The following is a 15,218-nucleotide window of genomic DNA, read 5'->3' on the forward strand; positions in this document are numbered from 1 at the left end:
ACCCAACACAGGACTACCTGATTACCTTGTACCTACCCCAGTGCTTAGAACAGTGCTTGGCACATAGTAAGTGCTTAACCAATACCATCATCATCATCATCAAAGATATAGTGATTTGTTTCCTCCAACAGTACTTTCAAATCTAGGGATTATGGATTGTACAGTCTATTCCTATTGCTCTATTTTTAATTTTTTTTTATGTTTTTCTCCCTCATTAGAAGCTAAGCTCTTTGTGGACGGGGCCACCTCATATGGAAAATAGGGATGCATTACCTGTTCTTTCTCCCTCTTTGACTCAGCCATATGAGGGACAGGACTGTAGCTGCCCTGATTATGTCCTCTCTAACTCAGAGCTCAGTACTGTGTTTGACACATCTTGCCTTGTCTTATGCTGTGGAGTCATCTCCGACCCATAGTGACTCCATGGATATATCTCTCCCAGAATGCCTCCCCTGACACCCCCATCCCCTCCATCTGCAATCATTCTGCTAGTTTATCCATAGTTTTCTTGGTAAAAATATGCAAGTAATTTACCATTGCATCCTTCCATGCAGTGAACTTGAGTCTCTGCCCTCGACACTCCCCCAAGCTGCTGCTGCCAACACAAGTGAGTTTTGACTTGTAGCAGATTGCCTTCCACTCGCTAGCCACTGCCCAAGCTAGGAATGGAATGGGTAGGCCTCTGCTTGACTGTCCCTCCCATAGCCAAAACTGGTAGAGTACTGGAAACTCTCCAGGTGTGATCCTGAGAGGGGGTTTGGCACACAGAGTGTAACAAATACCTGATTATTACCCAGTTTACTTCAAATTTGTTTTAAAATCCTTATGAGCAGGGATCATGTCTACCAACTCCAATGTATTATACTCCCCCAAGCCCTTATTACAATGCTCTGCAGACAGTAAGTGCTTAATAAGCATCATTGATTAATTCATTGATCTCACAAGGGTGAAGATCAAATGTTAGACTTGAGATTCTGTTGTCCCCAAATCACATCAGTTCTTTAGAATGATGATTCCAGTTCTCAAGTCTCTATTTGAGTTGATGTCTTTCTCAAGCACTAACATTTCCTTTTGAAATGAAAAAAAACATTTGATTATCTTTGTTGTTCCCAACATCGATTTTTAGATCGAATGAGACAAATTTCAAAATATGCTCGAGGGACTTTTCTCCAGTAGCCATTCCATTCAAAAATCTGCAGTTGAAATGATTTTCAAAATGATATGCACACAAGTTCTTGGTAGAATATTCTTTGAATTTGAATGGCTATTTGAAAATGAGCTTGGGTACATCAAGTATGATGATTCCAAACTGATGAATGATATTGAATAGATTTTTGTATCATGCTGCCATTAAATTAAATTGGTTATCAACCAGATCTCTATGTTTTCTCATAAATCACAATCGAGATTTTCCTACAATGGCCTCTTTCCAAAATGTTTTGCCTGCCAACACCCAAAATATATAGGTGTTCTTTTGCAATCATTGGTTTTGTGACTTGGATGAAGATTAGAAATGGGCGAATTGCACGTTTGCACATCAGCACTTTAGAAACTAATAAATGTTTCTTGCCTCAATTTTCAAATGGGTCTTTCTTCATGTTTTCAAGGTCTGAAAATGATACCATTTGGTTATGCTTACATTGTGCCAGAAAATTTGTTGTATCAGACCTAAAGGTAATTTTTTGTACCAGAGATGCTTCACATCACATTTATAGCTTTACGAAATATTACGTTACCAAATGTTGAATCATACCAGAAGCTTTTCATATAGTATCCTATTACCTAATTTCATATCTGCCTATTACAAGAAAATATATCCTATTATAAATTATCTAATCATATTTCTAATCTTTAAAACTTAATCTTAGGTATATGTCACTCAGTAATCTGATAGTCTTCATATTTTACCCTTTATTCTCTACTGTTTCATATTACGATCACTTATTTATTTTATTGCCTTTAATACATGTCTCAGTTTTCATTATGCTTACTGTGACATGAAGAGGAAATAGGTAGGAAATATACAGGTTTAAAACTTTTGAGAGTCATCAAACAGTTTAATTATCAGAAGGTTAGCACATATTTAATGATGCAATAATGTGCTATTACATCTCTATCATCTACTTATTTAAAACCTTTTTTTCAAGTGCTCATAGTGTATAAACACACACACACACACACACTATGAGCACTTGAAGAAAAGGTATTAAATAAGTAGATGATAGATGTAATCATATATATATAAAATATAATGTATATATATATAATGCAATATATATATATATATATATATCCTCTATTCTGTAAGGTCACTGTGGGCACGGAATGTGTCTGTTTTGCTATATTGTACTCTCCCAAGTGTTTAATACAGTGTTGTGCACACAGTAAGCTCTCAATAAACATGATTGATTGACTCATTAGTCTCCCTTTTTCAATATATCTGCAAGAGTTAATGAGGGGCAGGTTTTGTCAGTGGCTAGGGATGGCGAGCTTTCCGACGAGTCAGTTGTCGTCCAAGGATTAAATTATCCTCAGCCATTTTGACTGATGGATCTCTCAGTCGAGATAAATACTGAATGCAAAGAGAGAGGGATGATCCCAAAACGCTGGTCATGTGATATCACAGTTCACTCAAGACCAGTGTCATCAGCTTTTTAGCTTTTCCATTTGATTGTATACTCCTCGAGGTCAGGGGTCATGTCATTTAGTTCTCTGAAATGTTCCCAAGTGCTTAATTCAAAGATATAAGCTCCTAGTGAAGAGGGAATGTGTCTACCAATGCTGTTGTATTATACTCTCCCATGCACTTAGTATAGAAAGTGTCCAGTGAATACCATAGTTTGATTGATTGATCTTCCCACAGAAGGCACTTAGTAAACACTGCTGCTGCTGTCCTTGATGAATATCACAAAACTTATTGTGGTGATACTCCCTGGACTCACTGGTAGAAGTAGGAAAAGGGACAGAATAGTTGCACTAAGGCAGGCTATTGTATGAGAAACACAAAAGTCATCTCTTCTCCAAGATCTGCTTTGTGAGTTGATGAAAACCTAAGATGAGCCCATGTGGCGATTGGAACACTTCCTGGTGATAGGTTGTTTCTTTTCTCTTGGTTATGTACACAGTTCCCACTGCATGATACTTCTGGACATGATAGCACATATCCCGGAATAGTGGCTTTCCCGTCAAAGGGCTGATTCCCACTGTATGGAATTCCGCCCTCTGGAAGGGATGGCTGTGGGTTGGACGCTTAGGCAGCAAGCATCTCATTTCAGTGGGCTCCTCAGATTATATTCTTTTCATCTTTCAGAGAATCCTTATGCTATTTTCCAGGCAGTGAGTTAATATCCAACAGATTTCAGCCTCCACGGCTTTAGAAATTCTGTTATTACTGTAGGTTTTCACAGTAGAGACTATGGTTATATTCTTTAAGGGTTCTTCGGTGCATAGCCCAGAGGAGATTCCCTACAACTTGAAAAGAGAATACATAAAATAAAATGCCACATATCTCCCTGAAAAGATATCACTCTCCTTTATTATTTTTTCCTTCAAATTACTAGGTCACTTCAAACAATCTCAAAATATAATGGAAGCAATATGGGTTGACTCTTGATGTTGCCTTCTCTAATTAGTGTTTTATTAATTACACTCTTGAGTAATATAATACACGTTGGTCATGACCTCTCTTTGCATTCAACTACATGGAGTGGTTCCAATTATCAATAAACTTTAATGCAGAAGGTTTGATTGTGCAAGTTTCATTATTCTGAGCAAAGTGTTAAAGCTGAGTTCTAGTCCTGAGAAAAGACTGCTACAGGCCTATAATGTGGCAGCAAAGCATCACGGGTGCATTAGGATGGTTTCTGGTGGTAAGGGGATGTTGTCATTAGCCTGTTCCCCCTAGTAGGGATGAGAGAAGTTTTGGTTGGCAGCTCAGGAGTTCACTGAGCAGAAACTTCACTCCAGAACCTGCCCTCTCAAAGGTCACCAATCTTCTCCTTCTTGCCAAATCCAGCGGCTTCTACTACATTTTTTATGGCATTTTTAAATGCTCACATGTGTCAGGAACTATTCTAAGCACTGGGGTAGAATTCAAGCTAATCAGGTTGGACACAGTCCATGTTCCACATGGACTCACTAAATTAATCCCCATTTTACAGATGAGGTAACTGAGGCAGAAAAAGTTAAATGGCTTGCTCAAGGTCACACAGAGGCAAGTGAAGGGGCCAGGATTAGAACCTGGTCCTTCTGACCCTAGTCCCATGCCCTATTTACTAGGCCACTCTGCTTCTCAATCCTAATCTTCCTCAACCTTTTGGCAATCTTTGACACTCTCAACCACCCCTTTCTCCTGCACACATCATCCAAATTTGGTTTTAGTGTCACCGTCCTCTTCTCATTCTCCTCCTAGATCTCTGGCCTCTCATTCTCAATTTATTTCACAGGCTCCTCCTCTACCTCCCATCCTTCAGCTGTGAGAGTCCCTCCAGGTTCAGTTCTGGTTTCCTTTCTATTCTCCATCTACACTCACTCCCTTGGAGAACTCATTCACTTCAACTTCATTCACTTCGACATTTCCAACCTCCTTCACAGGCTCGCATTTCCTCCTGCCTCAGGACTTGAATATCCCACCAACACCTCAAACTTAACATGTCCAAAACAGAACTCCTCATCTTCACACTCAGACTCTGTCCTCCCCATGACTTTTCATTTGCTCATTCAATTGTATTTATTGAGCACTTACCGCGTGCAGAGCATTGTACTAAACTCTTGGAAAATATAATACAGCAATAAAGAGAGACAATCTCTTCCCACTATGGGCTCATAGTCTACAGGGGGTGAGACAGACATCAATACAAGAAATATTTTCCATCATTAGACAGTACCACCATCTTTCCATGTCTCTCTAGCCTGTAACCTTGGTGTTATCCTCAACTCATCTCTCATCTTCAACACACATATTCAAACACTCATCAGACATGTCGGTTCAACCCTCACAACATCAATAAAATCCACCCTTTCCTCTCCATCCAAACCACTACCACTTTAATACCATTACTCATCCTCACCTTGATTACTACACCAGCCTCTTCACTGACCTCTCAGCATCATGTCTCTCTCTACTCCAGTAGATGCTGCCTGGTTCATTTTTATACAAAACTATTCAGTCCATCTTTCCTGTCTACTCCAGAACCTCTAGTGGTTGCCCAGTTACCTCCGCATCAAACAGAAACTCCTTACCATAAGCATTAAAGCATTCAGTAATCTTACCTCTTCCTGTTTTTCCTCCCTGATTTCCAACTATGATTTAGCCCACACACTTCACTCCTCTAATGCCAATCCACTCACTGAAACTTGATCTCGTCCATCTTATCGCTGACCTCTTGCCCATATTCATTAATTCAATCATATTTATTGAGTGCTTACGGCACACAGAGCACTATACTAAGCGCCACTAAGGCCATTACCTGCCTCTGGCCTAGAACCCCCACCCTCTTCTTATACAATAGATCATCACTTTGCCCACCTTCAAAGGCTTAATAAAAGCATATTTCCTCCAAGATGCCTTCCCCAGTTAAGCCCTCATTACATCTTCTCCCACTCCCTTCTGTGTCCCACCCTTCACACCCTTCACACCCTTCACTGACCCCTCCTTCAGCCCCACAACACTTAGGTACATATCCCTTATTCATTTATTTATATTAAAGTCTGTCTACCCCTCTAGGCTGAAAGCTCACTGCCGGCAACATGTCTACCAACTCTGTTACGTTGTACTCTCCCAAGTGCTGGAGAAGCAGCATGGCCTAGTGGCAAGAATATGGGCTTGAGAGTCAGAGGACCTGGGTTCTAATCCTGGTTCCACACTTGTCTGCTCTGTAGCTTTGGGCAAGTCACTTCACTTCTCTGGGCCTCAGTTACCACATCGGTAAAATGGGATTAAGGCTGTGAGCCCTATGTGGGACAACCTGATTATGGGACAACCTGATTACCTTCTATCTACCTCAGCGCTTAGAACAGTTCTTAGCACATAGTAAGTGCTCAATAAATTCCATCATCATCATCATCAAGTGCTTAGTACAGTGCTCTGCACACAGTAAGCACTCAATAAATCTGATTGATTCATTGATTGATTGATTTGGGGTGGAATTCATCTTCAATGAATGTCTCTGTCTCTGCAATAAAAAGAAGCAGAAGACAGGAATCCTCAGGAGGAGGAGGAAGAGAGGAGGGGAGGATTTCTCCTTCCCCAGTCTCACCCCAAGAATTGCTTTATTCTTCTTATTTCATCTTCCCAGTGGTATATCTGGTGATAATGAGGACTCATGAAAGGCTCCTATTTCCTGACTGGCATGAAGACCCACGACATTCAAACATATTTTGGTGGCATTTTTCCAGTCACCAATTTTCTATTCATCCTGAATTCCAATGGATACAGGAAAGTGTGTGGATGGTGTGGGGCTTGCCATCACTACTATGAGTACTATAGATAAGTATCCCTCTGATTCTTAGAAATCTAGCACAGGATTCACTGAAATTAGTCAAGAGTGAGTTAGTAGATAGAGCAGGGGCCTGAGAGTAAGAAGGTGATAGTTCTGAACCCTGCTCAGCAACTTTTCTGCTATGTGACCTTAGGCAAGTCGTTTTGCTTCTCTTTGCTTCAATTACCTCATCCATAAAATGAGGATTGAGACTGTGAGCCCCCATGTGGGACAGGGACTATGTCTAACCTGATTAGCTTGTATCCACTCCAGCACTTTGCACAGTGCCTGGCACAAAGGAAGCGCGTAACAAATACCATCATTATCATCAAAAGAGACAGATACAATTTAGATCAACTTTGAATAGCATCCCATACCAAAAACTTAAAAAAAGAAGAAAAAAGGCACAGTTGAAAAGGGGTAAAAGGATTTAATGACATTATTAATCTAATTTTCTGGAAATTTTCAAATACATTTTAAATATGATTCATATGGGAAAAGAATATGATTCAGTGATTATAATAACATGACTGTAGCTTCAAGGGCAGTGGTGCTGAAACTGGAGAACGGAGCCACCTGGATAGTTGGAGGGGAAATTCTCACAGGATGTTGTTGAGACTGAACTATGGGACAAATCATGACTAATAGGCCAGTCTCTTCTTTTTGACCCAACTATCATTGGAGGTCCCACCTACCATACTTCCGAGTCACAGTTTGGGCTCCAGTCTTTTCCTTCTGCCCCGCTTACTGGTCCGATATCATCTTGTTACTTGCCTGCACATTCTTCACATTGGCCCGGAACATACCACCAACAGCAAAACCATTACTGAGACAGACCGCTAATCTTTCAGCCTAGTGATCACTCGCCTTATGCTCAGAGGAACTATGTGTTGGTTGCCCCCTTGACATTCCTAATAATAATATGTGGTATTTGTTCAGGACTTATTATGAGTCAAGCACTGTATTAAAGTCCTGGGGTAGATATAAGTTAATCAGGTCAGGCACAATCTCTAACTTACAAGGAGCTGGTGGTCTAAGTAGGAGGGAAGACAGATAATGAATCCTCTCTTTGTCGATGAGGAAACTGAGGAACGGAGACATTAAGTGACCTGTCCAAGGTCACACAGCTAACAAGTGGTAAAGCCAGCATTAAGCTCATTATGGGCAGGGAACATGTCTGGTAATGCTGTTGTACTCTTCCAAGCACTTAGTACAGTGTTCTGCAAATAAGAAATGCATAATAAATAGAATTGATTGATTAGCAGCCAAGGTCCTTTGACTTCCAGGGTGATGCTCTTTCCATTAGGCAGCACCGCTTCATCTTTCCATTCATTTATGAATTTATTAAAACATCCAGCCAGCTCTTCATCTATCTTTCCAAATATCCATCCATTCTTATAGTATTTATTGTCTTTCTCTGAGCAGAGTACTGTATTAAGTCCTTGGGTTTGTTCAATAAAAGTTAAAAACATGGTCCCGGTCATCAAAGACTTTACAATCTAATGGGAGAGAATGATGAACAGATGATATGCACCGTGGAAACAGGAGGAAAAACTCAGATACATTCATCCTCATGGTTAGACTGTGTCATCTAACATCCCTGGCTTTTCTCTTATATTTCCCTAATTTCCTCACTAGAAACTCTACTTTGCAAATTGCTTGGCAGCCCTCCCAATTGCCTATGTTAACAATTGACAAATAACTACCCCTCTACTGCATGCAGAAGTAATTCCTTTTACCTATCACCTCCAACTTTCAAGGGTCATATGCTTGTCCTCTTGTTGTGGGAAATGAACAACTATTATATACGTACTTTGCACTCACTCTTCACGAGGGTGAAAATGACAATCAAGGCCCCTCAGTCTTCAGTTTTTCCGAGATAAGAGTCTTTTCATTCTTCCCTAATATAGAAGCTTCTTCATCTTCCTCCTCAATTTGCTATTTTCTAAAGGCTGGTTGGTCATTGGGCACTGAGGCCATGATATAGGTAAAAACATATGTGTCTCCCTAATCAGTACTCTATTCCCAAGAGTCCCATGTGGGACATTGTGTCCAATCTGATTGCCTTGTATCTACTTCAGTGCTTAGTATAGTGCTTGGCCCATAGTAAATGCTTAGGATGATAACAACAACAACTGTGATTAGAATAACGATATACTGATGATGATGATGATGATGATGATAGTAATAAGAATAGCAATACTACTACTGTTAATAATAATAACACGACACAGCTGATTTTTGGAATCACCTCAGAGTGGGACTGCAATTTTGAAATGTTTATCCTTTCAAATTGAAACTCATAAGAGAATTTGAGAATTGATGAGGAGAGCTGAAGGGTGATCAAAATATTTTAATAATTCAGGCTCTGTTCAGAGTGTAATTTGATTTGAACTTTATGTGTTTCACATTATGAGTGGAGCAAACTGATAGCCAATTGTGGCTAATCATAGCTCTTCTTTGGAGCCCTACAGGCTGTCCACTGTCTTTATATGATAGGAGTTGACCCATCTCAGATTACTGCATACATGTTGGTCTCTCTGTGGTTATTTCCTAGTATCCCATAGGGAGCTCTAAATCGACTAAAATTGTGTCCCCGTAGGTCCTTTAAAGATTTTTTCCTTGCATCTTTGTTTGAATGCTCCACTTCAACTAGCTGGTGATCATAGCTCAGGAACCTGACTCAGGCTGAGGGAAAATGTCTATTATGAATTCAAGTTGAACTTACCTCCATGTTGTTCCGCAGTTTGATTTGTGCAGGGGATGGGTAGAGATGCTAATTCCCTTCTCCTGCTCATCCATAATTCTCTTCCTACCAATTCCAATAGTCAGCTAAGTGCTGTGTTGTTATTATTCTCTTCTTTGACTGATCCATCTTATTCTCTTTTGATGGCTCCTCCTCTACCTCCATTTCCTAACTATAAGTGTCCTTCAAGCATCACTTCTGGGTACACTTTTCTTCTCACTCTCACACTCACTCCTTTGTGGTATTCATCTGCTCCCACATCATCAACTATCACCTCTATGTGGATGTCTCCCAAATCCATCTCATTAGCCCCTATCTCTCCTTCTCTTGATCATGTGTTTTCTCCTGGCTCTAGGTTATCCCCACATGGATGTCCTATCAACACCTCAAGTTCAACATGTCATCTTACATCTCACAAATCCTCTTCTCCAACTTCTCCATCACAATTGACAGAGCCACCATCCTCTCCTCTCTCAAACTTGGGAACCTTGGGATTATCCTTGACTCCTCCCTCTATTTCAACCTGCGTGTTCAGTCTGTCTCCAAATCCCATTTAGATTGCCAGATTCATCAAGTCTTTGCTCATCTCTCCAATTATTGATGGCTAGAGGCTGAATCTTGTTGAAGTGAATGATAGTCTGCAAGCTTTATTCTCCCAATATATGCCCATTTTTAGGCAGCATTGAACTTAAGACAGGGAGTTTATTCCATTCCATCCAAAGTAATTCCAGAATGGAGTTGGGAATTAGGGACCTATGAATGGCAATAATGATGAAAAAGTCACCATGTTAAAAGATTTAGGATATTTAATTCTGAGGGAATTTTTAAAGACAATGATATGTCTTAAGCCCTGGGGCAGATATAATAGAATGAGATTGGACACAGGCAACTTAGTTGGATAGAGACCACATAGGACTCACAGTTAATAGGGAGAGAGAGTATCTTATTCCTAAGTTGTAGTTTGGAGAACTGAGGCACCGAGGGTTTAAGTGATTTCCCCAAGGTCCCACAGCACGCCAGTGGCAGTGCTGAGATTAGAATGAAGGTCTGCTGAATCGCAACGCTATCTTCTTTCTATTAGGCCATGCTACCCCTGGACAGCAAATGGTAAGTACTCCGATTTTTTTAAAAAATTATGCTCATTAGAGTAGTAAATCATCTGTTAAGTGCTACTCAAATAGCATGGCTCCTTCTCCGAATCCTTTTAACCAATTCGTATCAAGATATTTCAAAAGAATGACAGCATTTGTTAAGTGCTTACTGTATGGCAGGCACTGAACTATGCACTGGGGTGGATACAGGCAAATCTAGTTGGACACAATCCCTGTCCCATGTTGGGCTCACAGTCACAACCCCCATTTTACAGATGAGGTAACTGAGGCACAGAGAACTGAAGTGACTTGTCCAAGGTCACCCAGCAGACAATTGGAGGAGCTGGAATTAGAACCCATGACCTTCTGAATCAGTACAATACTTTGCACATTGTAAGTGCTCAGTACCTACTGTTGATTAATTAATTTCACAATGGCTTTACTCAACTGTAGTTTTAATCTTCTATATTTTTCAAGGTATGATTTGAGGAAACACTATCAAAACAGAGTAGGATATTCCATTTTCAACAGTAAGTACTTTGTAAATACTATTACTATCTAAAACATCTTAGTGGTCTGGTCATCACTTTGGTTGATCAAGAGGAGGTGAATGTCTTCAGGAAACTCTTACAAAGAACTGATAAGGATGAAATCTAAGGAACCAAATTCTCTGTTCAGAAGCCAGGTGGAATGTATGAAGGCACAGCCTGTCCCAGTATTCCTACTTAACATATATTTATCTTAAAATTGACCTGAAGATAGAAACCAAGTTCTCCTGGAAAGAGTAAAGACAATCTCTCCCCTATTCTTCTTTGTGAGGTTTCATTTAAGCAAGTACTAGTCCAGCTGCCAACCTGTGCACTAGTGTTTGATTCTGATGGCAGTTAAAGTGAGTATGAGCTTCACCAAAGAAGTATATTTAAGGACTCGGAATAATCCTCATCCTAGGCCATAATGGAAGGAAATGCACACCTAGAGAATTATTTTTCTAAACAAGCCAATTTGGGCAATAAATGTAATATTGGCTACAGAGTTCTCTCCGAAACTGGGTACCAAAAGGGACTTAATGAAAATCTAACAGATCCCCAGACCAGTGTTTTTTGAGGTTCATGGAGGCAAGACACTGTGCAGTTACTTGGAGATCACATTTCTACTACAATGAGAAGAGATTTCCCTGGAGAATGAGATCATACAAAACTAGTATGTGCTGTCCAGAGTTTAAGGAGGACTGGGAGATCAATTTTACCAATTTTATTATTGCTTTACTCTGGCAGACTTTTTTTTTTTTCCTAAATCATATCATCTCCATGAATACGATCTGTAATTATGTGGTTGTATATGGTCAGCTGACAGTGAAGTCTATATCCATACACCTGTCTTCCTCGAGGTATCATGAGTCAATATTTAATGATGAGAATAAGTTCTTTTAGACTACTGTCATTTGGTGAAATCACTGTTTTTCCAGGCTATAGGGGGCGTGCCCAGTAATAGACATTTCAGAATTGCAGAGGGGAAAGTAAATTTCTCGAATGTGAAATCCTAGAGAGGGCTCTATGGTTCTTTGTGCTGTTGATCTAATGTAATCATCCAGTATCCACAATTTCTACTGTGTGAAGATTTGAGAGTGCAAATCATTGTGCATGGCAGGGAGTAGGGGGTGGTGAGGAAAAGGGAGAGTGTGCATCATTTTGGGGTTACAATTCCTGAATTTTTAGCAAGGGAAAAATGTTTCCTAGCAATAAAGGGTAATGGAGAGGTAAGAAGAGGATGAGATTGTGGGTTTTTTCTTATCATAATAAGAGGAATATCTACCTTTGAATAGTTTCAGGTAACATGGGCTTAATGTGCTCCCTTTTCACTCCCTTTGTATGCTCTCTTTGTAGAAATAACTGCTGTCTTTGGAAGATGACACTTCTGATGGTGATTTTTTTTAATGTACAAATGTGTGCAGGTGTGGTTTTCTCAATAAACCCTTTCATTATGTAAAGACTGTCTTCTGCTGCATTACAGCTTTAGCCACTATAGGACCTGACATTTTTCACTTCTACCTTTCTCTGTTAAAATTTCCTTGAAGCTATCTTTAAGATAGTTTTTTTTCCTTGGATTTTATTTTGCACAAGTTGACTATTTAAAATCAAGTCATAATAAAGTGCTCACTTTGTAAAACTTTTTAAAATTATCATACTTGACTGTAAGCTCACTGTGGGAGGGGAACAAGTCCATCAACTTTATTATATTGTACTTCCCCAAGCACTTAATATAGTGGTCTGTACACAGTAAGTGCTCAATAAATATGATTGACTGGCTGATCATTCTTTCCTTCCTCCAAGATGTAGTAATAATAATAATAGTAATAAAATTATGTAATTTGTTAAACATTTTACTATGTTATCATATCACACTGTACTAAGCACTGGGGTAGATACAATTCACTCAAATCAGACACAATTTCTGTCCCACATGTTGCTCACAATCTAAGAGGGCAGGAGAACAGGTATTGGATCCCCATTGTACAGATGAGGAAATTGAGGCACAGAGAAGTCAAGTACTTTTGTCCAAGGTCAGACAACAACAACAGGCAAGTTGTGAAGCCAGAATTGGAACCCAAGTCTCCTTATACAAAGGCCCATGCTCTTTCCACTAGACACTGCTTAGTTCTAAGGGAGACATTCCACCTCTAATTGCTGAAAGCCATTTCACTCTTTTCTACTTGCTGCCTCCCAGCTGTTTAAGGTTATGCGATTCATTTAAGGTTTTTGCTTCACTGGGTCTCTAAAACAGTACTAGTGTCCTACTTGTTTATGGTTATCTCACTTCAGCTCACCATGAAGTAGGGTTTCTGTGTTTTGTTGCTTCCCAGTGTCCTCATCTACACATTCAATAAAGGTGTGAAGCGACATGGGTTGCTACATTCCTGGAGGATTGGCTGTACTTGGACTTCATCATGTGTGATCCCATCTTGTCAGGTTATAAAAACAGAGGACACTGAATCCAGCTCTATGCTTTAGAAGGCCGCCCAAGGGATAATTTAATGTAGAATACTAGCAACAGTGCAGAATAAGCTACCAAAGAGACCCAAGGGAACTCTAAATAAGGCTAAGAAAGGGGAGCCTCTTCTCCTTTCTTTCTGGACTACTGAACAACCCCATATGCCCAGATGGTAATGGAAGAGCAAAGTGGTGTACCGCCATATAACTAGCTCACATGTTGCAGGGACCCCACTAAGCAGTAAGCCCAACTTCAAAATTGAATGCTGCTTGTCTGGCACAAGGGTGTTTGGCTGTCATATTTGGATGGATTTATTGGCAACTCGTGCCGGTTAGTACATTCAAGCTTGAAAGCATCAGAGTTTCAGTAGTTTTTTCTCACTGCCTGAAACAACAACCACACACAGTCCGTGGCAAGGAAAATAATGGGGAGCCTGTCCTTATTATGTTTGTTTTGGAAGGAAGGAATACAGAATCTGTCTCCTCCTAAAACATCATGGCTTCCAGAAATAGCAAGAGTCTCCTTTATCCCGGAGGCAGTCAATGTGGACCAGTGCTATCATCTTCCCTGAAATCCGTGCCGGTGACTTACGAGCTGGAGCCTGGTTACGTTGGGTGGAATTGCAACAGTCTGTTAGCAGATGGTGTTCCTTTGCTAGTCATTTACATAGTTCTGGTTGGGCCTTCTTCTCCACATGGAAATATTGGATGCACTGCAAAGCCATCTTGTCCATTGCATTTCCCTGGAGTGAAGAGTCCTATTTTTATGGATTTTCTAAGCCCTTCATGAAATCAAACTAGGGATCGTCAGGTTTCCTTTCCATAACATCAAGGGTAGAGGCTGCCTCTTTGTACTACACATAACGTGTTTCCTCAGGATGTAACAGAGTGCTCTGATGAAGTGGGAACTAAATAAATGTTATTGGCAGTAGTGATGATAAAGCTCATTTGAAACTCTTGTTTGGTTCTTGACACAGATATATGGTCTTTATTAAGTGCTCACTCTGCTAAGCACTGGGGTAGACTGAACAGATTGAACACAGTCTCTGTCCCACATGGTAGGTCACAGTCAAAGTGGAAGGGAGAACAGGTATCATCCCCATTTCTCCAAGAAACTCCAGTGGTTGCCCATATACCTCTGCATCAAAAAAACTCCTCATCATTGGCTTTAAAGCACTAAATCACTTTGCCCCCTCCTACCTCACCTCGCTACTCCCCTACTACAAACCAGCCCTCACACTTCATTCCTCTAATGCTAAACTTCTCACTGTCCTTGATCTGGTCTATCTCATTGCAACCTCTCACCCATATCCCACCTCTGGACCTGGAATGCCCTCCCTTCTCATATCAGACAGATAATTGTTCTCACCCGCTTCAAAACATTATTGAAGGCACACCTCCTCCAAAAAGCTTTCCCTGATTAAACCTTTCTCTCCTCTTCTCCCAATCCCTTCTGTGCAGCTCTTACTTGCTCCTTCATTCATCCTCCCTCCATTCCCCACAGTACATATGTATAGATGTGCATATATCTGTTATTTATTTATTTATTTATTTATTTATTTATTTATTTATTTATTTATTTATTTATATTAATACTTGTCTGCCCCTCTAGGCTCACTGTGGGTAAGAATGTACCTATCTGTTCATTCATTCAATCATATTTATTGAGCACTTACTGTGTGCATAGCACTGTACTAAGTGCTGGGAAAGTACAATTCCCCAGTAAAGACACTACTACCCATCTAGAAAGTGGAAGACAGACATCAAAGCAAGTAAACAGGCACCAATATAAATAAATAGAATTATATGTACATACATACACAGGTTCTGTGGGGGTGGGAGAGAAGAGCAAAGGGAGGGAGTTGAGGTGATGCAGGAAGGAAGGGAAGTTGAGGAAAAAAGCAGGCCTAGTGTG

At 40.2% G+C, this 15,218-nt stretch overlaps 1 non-coding gene across 1 annotated transcript; it reads right to left on the bottom strand.

The window, feature by feature from the left end:
• Positions 1 to 617: 617 nt before the first annotated feature.
• LOC114815597 lies at positions 618 to 755 on the bottom strand. Its single transcript, XR_003763399.1, has one exon. It is a non-coding gene; the product is annotated as a small nucleolar RNA SNORA7 (small nucleolar RNA).
• Positions 756 to 15,218: the final 14,463 nt, after the last annotated feature.

This window comes from Ornithorhynchus anatinus, chromosome 1, assembly GCF_004115215.2.
Source record: "Ornithorhynchus anatinus isolate Pmale09 chromosome 1, mOrnAna1.pri.v4, whole genome shotgun sequence".
Lineage (NCBI taxonomy): Eukaryota > Metazoa > Chordata > Mammalia > Monotremata > Ornithorhynchidae > Ornithorhynchus > Ornithorhynchus anatinus.